Raw genomic sequence first — 6,526 nt, forward strand, 5'->3', positions numbered from 1 at the left:
CCACCATCCTCATCGTCACCACCATCCTTATCATCACCATCACCACCACCACCACCACCACCACCACCATCCCTATCATCACCACCACCATCCTCATCGTCACCATCACCACCATCACCACCATCACCACCAGCACCACCAGCACCATCATCACGACCACTTTCATCACCAATACTCCTGATACCCAATAGCTCATTGCATTTGGCCATCCTTATCATCTATGTGACCATGAACACCGCAATCACAGTTAATCCTTCCCCCATCCTTCTTCCATCCTTCCATCTACCACCTAACCTTCCATTCTTCCATCTAGCAAGATCTTCTCCATCCAGTGTCTGCCCACCTATCCAAGCTTTGAGGTGCAAGATGGTGAAGACCAAACCACAGTCCTCACAGAGTCCAATGTATGCAGACCTCTGGGGCACAGACCACGAGGGGCTCTAAAAGTGTACATCAGGGCTCTAGGGACCAGGGGAGGAACCACTGGTCTTTTGGGGTCCTAGAGACAGAGCCCGGAGCAGCTACTAAGGAGTGGGTGGATGGTGAATGTGGCTGAGCAGTGGGCCTGGGAACCTCTCTCCCATAGACCCCTTCCCCTCCATCCAGACAAGGGTCAAGAGGCTCTGCAGGGAGCCCCAGACCTTGGAGGTCCGAGGTTTGCACAGAGCACAAGCTCCTCTTCCCTGCCCTCAGTCACAGGCGGGTTCTTTGCTGCACCCCTCCTTTGTGTGACAAAGGACCCTCCCATGCATTCATCTGCTGTATTCAGCAACTCCGTATTGGTGACTTGCTTTGGCCATACAGGGTATTGGGGTGGTGCGCCAGTGACTCATCACATCCGTGCTGCAGGCATCTGGGCTTGTTCGCAGGTGGCTCTCACCCATGGTGGGAATGCCGAGGGCTGCGGAGGTCCAGGGGTTCAGATGGCTCAGCCCTGGGGAGGGCAAACACGCAGGAACAGAGGTCTCAGGGAGGCCAAGCTGGTCAGGGACCACCCCAGCTGCCTCACAGGGAGAAGGCCTGAGGTCTGGCTGGTGCCCCCAGGTGGCCAGAGCCCCATCAGCCCAAGCACCCTTCTGCCTGGCCTGACACCACTCCCACGGTGTTCCCTGCTCCCCCAGACCAGCTCCAGCACCCAGAATGGTAGGCTCAGCCCTTGTGCTGGCATCTGGGCTCCCTACGCAGGGAGCCTGCCAGCACAGAGGGGCCCTGGGGGTGGTTATCTGCTGAATCACCGCAGAGATGTCACTGAGCCCTGGCACCCAGCTGCAATCCAGGTTGGGAGACAAAGCTCCCGCCCCCAGCTCCCTGTGCTCGCTCTCTCGCTCTCTCTCTCAGAAAGGCCTGGCCCAGCTCCAGCAGGAAAAGGAGGCTGTACCAGGGTCTTCAGGCACGCTGGCCAAGTTTTTTCCATTCAGGGCCTGGCTGGATACACCCTGTCCCCTACTCCCCTGAGTGAGGGGGTGCTCACCCAAGCCCTGGGCAGAACAGCCTTGGCTGTGCTCACAGCTGTGAGCAGCGCAGGAAGAACTGTCCCCCAACAGCACTCCAGAGGCGGGGCCCTCTCCTCACCCATGGCCTTGGACACCAAGGGCCAACCTCTTGGAATGGCTGAGGGTGGCCATGGCCTCTAGTCCACTTCCTAGAAGCAGGACCTAATGTGAGGACATCTGTTCCAGTGGCTCACTGAGGGGGGCTCTCTGTCGGGGGGGGGGTGGGCGGGGGCAGAGCTGAGGAAGGGCTTGTACACAACCAAGTCCGGCTTCAGCAACCCCCATGGAGCTCCGAGGGGTAAACGTGCTCCCTGGAGCCCCTTGGCCCACCTTTCATCCCAGGCCGGTCAGTGGCCTCTACCTCCTAGAGGGGGTCCCTCCCCGACAAGGGCAGTTCTCCAAAGGAAGGGGTGCTGTGACTTGTTCCCAGCCAGCACTCAGAGCAGCTGGGCGGGGGGTGCCACCCAAGTGGAGGGGTCTGGGAGGGCCCGAGGGATGGGGCGTATGCCCCGAGGTCAGCAGCTTCAAGCGGCCATCGTATTCTCTCTCGGCATCCATGGGGCAGGAACTTGGAGGCCTGGGCTCATGCAGGGCTCTGCTCAGCGCCCTTCCAGGCTGGCTGCCTGCATCAGCTGAGGGATGGACCCAGGACATATCTACTCCTGAGTTCGTAAGCCTGGCCGCCGACGGGAGGCTCCAGCTTCTCACTAGTTGTTGGTCAGCCTGCACAGCAGCCTGCTATGATGGGGAGGAAAAGGAGAGAGTCAGCAAGAGAGCCCTTAAAAAGCGATCTGGGCTCCTCCGGACGCTGGCCCCACCCCCTCCTGGAAGATGCCCCCTCCCCGCCCCAACACTGACCTTCTGCTCTTTTGCCTTCCCAGTGTCCCCTCTGGGAAGCTTCTCGGGCTCTTTTTTGCATCCCCCCAGCCCCTGGTCTCCAGGCCTCTTCAGGTGGGAGCTGTGTCCCAGGGAGCACAGGGCCAGGCAAGACAGCTGCTGAGAGAAGGGAGTTCCCTGCCCCTTCAGGGGCCCCCGGCTGGCTCTCTGGGCTCACCCCACCCGGGGACCTGCAACCTTCTGATTTCTGCAGCGGGAGGCCACCGACTCCAGCTGGTGCCTGGGAGGGGCCAGAGCCCAAGACCCTGTTAGGTGGCGGGGTTGGGGGGGGCAGGGCAGGTGGCCACTAGGCCCCAAAGACCCATGGCCACAGAGGGTGGAGCCCGGCACAGAGGGATTTCTGCTCTGGCCCCGGCAGGCCCCTGCCTACTGTGCAACTGCATGTGCTCCGTTCTGCAGGAAAACGCGGCCCTGGTCGCTTCCCCAGGAGCCCCCGGGAGAGCTGCAGAGCTGTGTGGGGAGCCCGGCTCGGACACTGACGCCTCCCCCGGCTCTTCAGTGAGTCAGCTCCAGGACCACTCGTCCGCCCCCACAGCCAGGACCGGGGCTGTCACCCAGGGGACCTGGAACCACACTCAGAGCTGGAGTTGTGACAGGCGGAGCAGGGGGAGTGTTTCAGCCAGGGAGAGCACTGAGTCACACGTGGGACGAGGCAGGAGGTCAGCACAGGCTCCTGGCTTCTAGAGGTTAAGAGTAAAACACACACAGGGCTCCAGGCTCCCTGGTCTTGCCCTCTTTGGGAGCTGAGAAAATACAGGGGCCAGGGTGAGAACTCAGCCTGTGACTACCTTCAAGGATTAACCTGTGACCACGGGCAGGGCTCGGAGTGTGACCAGAGTCAGGGCTCAGAGTGTGACCACGGTCAGGGCTCAGTGTGTGACTTAAGATCAGGACTCAGTGTGTGACCATGTTCAGGACTCAGCCTGTGGTTGGGATCAGGGCTCAGTGTTGCACCTGGGTCTGGAGCATAGTCTGGGGCTCAGGCTGTGTGGGATCCTACTGTTCCTGCTGTCGGGAGGAAGCATTATAGGGTACCCGTGATCACCGCGAATGGTCCATACCTGTCCATGTGCTTGGGCGCCCCGGGTGTGCCTTCCTCAGCTGCCTTTGTGGTCTCCGTGTACGTTTCCTGGCATTTATGGGGCACATACCTGTCCTGGGCACACAGCGTTGCCCAGAGGAATCAGCCTGGCCTCAGCCCTGAGAAGCTCTGGGACCTCGTGGGGTTCAGTGCTTGGACGCTGGGGTCTCCCCGGGGTAGGAGATGCTGGGAGGAGGCGGGAAGACTGGAGGCTGCAGTGTTCTGGGCAATGACAAGGCCCTGGGCTGACGGTGGGCAGTAGACAGTGGAGGTGGGAGGGGAGAGGAGGCATGGAAGGGGTGGGGGGAGAGGTGGGTACTGGCTTGGGAAGGGAGGCGCCTTGCGGACTGTGAGGAGACGCCTGGCTTTCACCCCATGTCTCGGCCACCCAGACACACACCTGCCTGCCCAGACCAGGCACAGCAGATCCCTGGCTCCCGGCCGAGTGGAACCTTCTGGCTCCGTTGGCGGCAGTGGGTTGGAGTCACGCGTACTCCCTCATGCGTCCAGCAGAGGGCACTGTGCAGTCCGGAGAGAGCGCACAGCGAGCCCCTGGCCGGTGCGGGTCTGTGGGGTGCTGAAGGCGCCGTGTCCACACTCACGGGCCTCTTGTGCCCAGGCTGGAGACTGTTCCCGGAGAGGGTGTGACAGAGGAGTGACAACCGCACCTTACAGCCTCGTCTCTGTGGGGGCGGTGGGAGCAGCCCATCAAACCAGACGCGGCAGCCCCACGTGCCCTCACCTTGCTGTGCCCCTGGCCCAGACCCAGGGCAGTGGGCTGACCCTGCCAGAGAAGTGCGGCGACCCCCCTGCTGGGCCCGGGGGCTCTAGACTCTTCTTTGGGCCGTGCCCAACAGTCCCTTCCTGCCCACAGTCCAGGGAGGTAGACACACGGGATGGGCATCACATGGGGGGAGATCAGTGGTCAGGGGCGCCTGGGGACCCCTGTGTGACGGGGCAGTGGTGGGCATAGTCCACACTCCACCCCCCTGGCCCGGCCTTCTCCACCTCCAAAGGCCCATGTCCCCAGAAGGTCTGGTTGGGACCAGAGAGGTGGAGGACCCGGCCACAGTTCAGGAGGGCACAGGAGCCCCGTGCCATGAACCCCAGCCAGATGGAGGCCCAGACCACTGTCCCCACAGCCGGCCTCGGGCTCCCCGTGTGGGCACTGAGTGGGCACAACAGACTTTCCAAGCTCCGTGGTCTCAGGCAGGCAATCTGGAGAGGTCTGGCCTTCTCCCAAGCTGAGAGGGTTCCTGATTCAGAGTCCCTGGGCCCGAGCTGCCCTCCAGACCTGTGTGCCCTCGGGCCATCTCTGTCCCCCTGTTCCTGAGGGGGTGGGGGGAGCCGCTGTCAGGGAGGTGGTGCAGGGCCGTGTCCGTGCACAGGAGGGACGTGTTAGCTGGAGCTGGGGCAGGATGTCACACAGCCCCACACGTGGGGTCTCCCTGGGGTAGGAGGACCTGGGCATTGCCTGCCTGTAGCTGAGGGCCCAGCCTCCCTCCCTCCCTCCCCTCCTTCCCCCTTTGGGGAAGGGACCACCCCCGCCATTCCCGTGCCGGTCCCCGCGCTGTCCAGAGGGACAGAAGTGACCCACAAGCAGTGACCACGGGGAGTGGCTGGTGTGCCCCCGGGGGTCTACTGGGACCCTCCTCTTCAGTGGCAAGAGGCCTTCATGCCTCCGGGGAAGGCACGTCCAGCAGCCACACTGCACAGCCCCCGCGGGCCTGGGCTCTAGGGGCGCCGGGTGTGCGCCGTGGGGGCCGCAGAACAGCGCCCCCGTGTGCCGGGGCGGGCAGAGCTCTGCTGAGCAAAGGCAGCGGCTCTTCCTGGAGGCCCCTCCTCGGCCCCTGTGAAAGCCTGTCCCCGAGCAAACAGCACGCACAGGTGGGGACCCTCGTCGCCCTGCCCTGCCCAACATTCCCCATTTCCCCTTCGTTCTCCCCTCTCTCCTGGAGCGTCTTGGAGCAAACCCCACACCCCACGCCCTTCTCCCGTAAGTCCTTTGGTATGTATCTGTGAAACAAGCCTTCTGGGAATAGAAACAGACATGACTCATGACTCCAGTAACACTTGCACCATCCCTGCTAGGATCTGAGGCCCGACCAGGCTCAGTTTTCCCAGCTGACTACAGAATACTTTTTACCGTTGGTTTTTCCAGTCGAGAGTGAATGCGGCCCTGCATTGTGTGGCTTGGTTCCTGGTAGACCACCCTTGCTTTGGGGCCCTGAGGGTCAGCCAGGAGACAAAGCCTGTGTGCTGATATGGTGAGACGGACGCCCAGGACCCACCATAGTGGGGTGCCCAGGGAGGACTCCGCAGAGCCACCTTGATGGACTCAGGCTGGGAGGAAAGCACATGCAAAGGCCCTGAGGCAGGAATAAGCTTGCCATGTTTGAGAAACAGAAGGAAGGAGCCCTGGGAGGAGGGGAGGCATGGAATGTTGGAAAGGAGGCCGAAGGTGAGCAGCAAGGTCCAGCCGAGAGGGCCGGGGGGCGGGGGGGGGGGGGGGGGGAGGAGGGGAGCTTATTCCAGGGCAGAGGAGGATGTGCTCTAGCCTTTGTGGGAGAAGGGTGGGGAGCGAGGGCTGGGGAGGGTGGTGGGGCCATGGTCCAGGTTGACCATCCCCTTCTTTTCTCTATGGATTAGAGGTCCATGATGCAGAGGCTGACCTTCTCCCCTGAGGCTGAATGTCCCTGCAGGTGGGCCCAGGACCAGAGGGGCTGGCAGGAGCCCGGGGCACCCCTTCCTCTGTCGGGCCGGTGGCTGAGGGTGAGGCGGACAGAGCGCAGGCAGCTGTAGGGAGGCAGGCAGGAATCCCCCGAGCAGCTCCCGTGTACCAGGCACTGTTTCAGACCCTGCAGCAAACAAGAGTAAAACCCCGTCTCTGTGTATTTTCTGCCCATTACCCTCCTGCTCCTGGTCCTCCTCCCCTGGGTACGCTCAAGGTCCCTCCCCAGGACACAGTCCCCTCTTCTCTCTGTGTGGGCTGCCCCGCCTGGGGCGCTGAGGTGGGGGCCGGCACAGGGCCAGGCTGCAGGGAGGACCGAGGGGC

The sequence above is a fragment of the Callorhinus ursinus genome, unplaced genomic scaffold (genome assembly GCF_003265705.2).
Source record: "Callorhinus ursinus isolate GAN/ISIS: 27379988/994484 unplaced genomic scaffold, GSC_fseal_2.0 scaffold5, whole genome shotgun sequence".
NCBI classification, from domain to species: domain Eukaryota; kingdom Metazoa; phylum Chordata; class Mammalia; order Carnivora; family Otariidae; genus Callorhinus; species Callorhinus ursinus.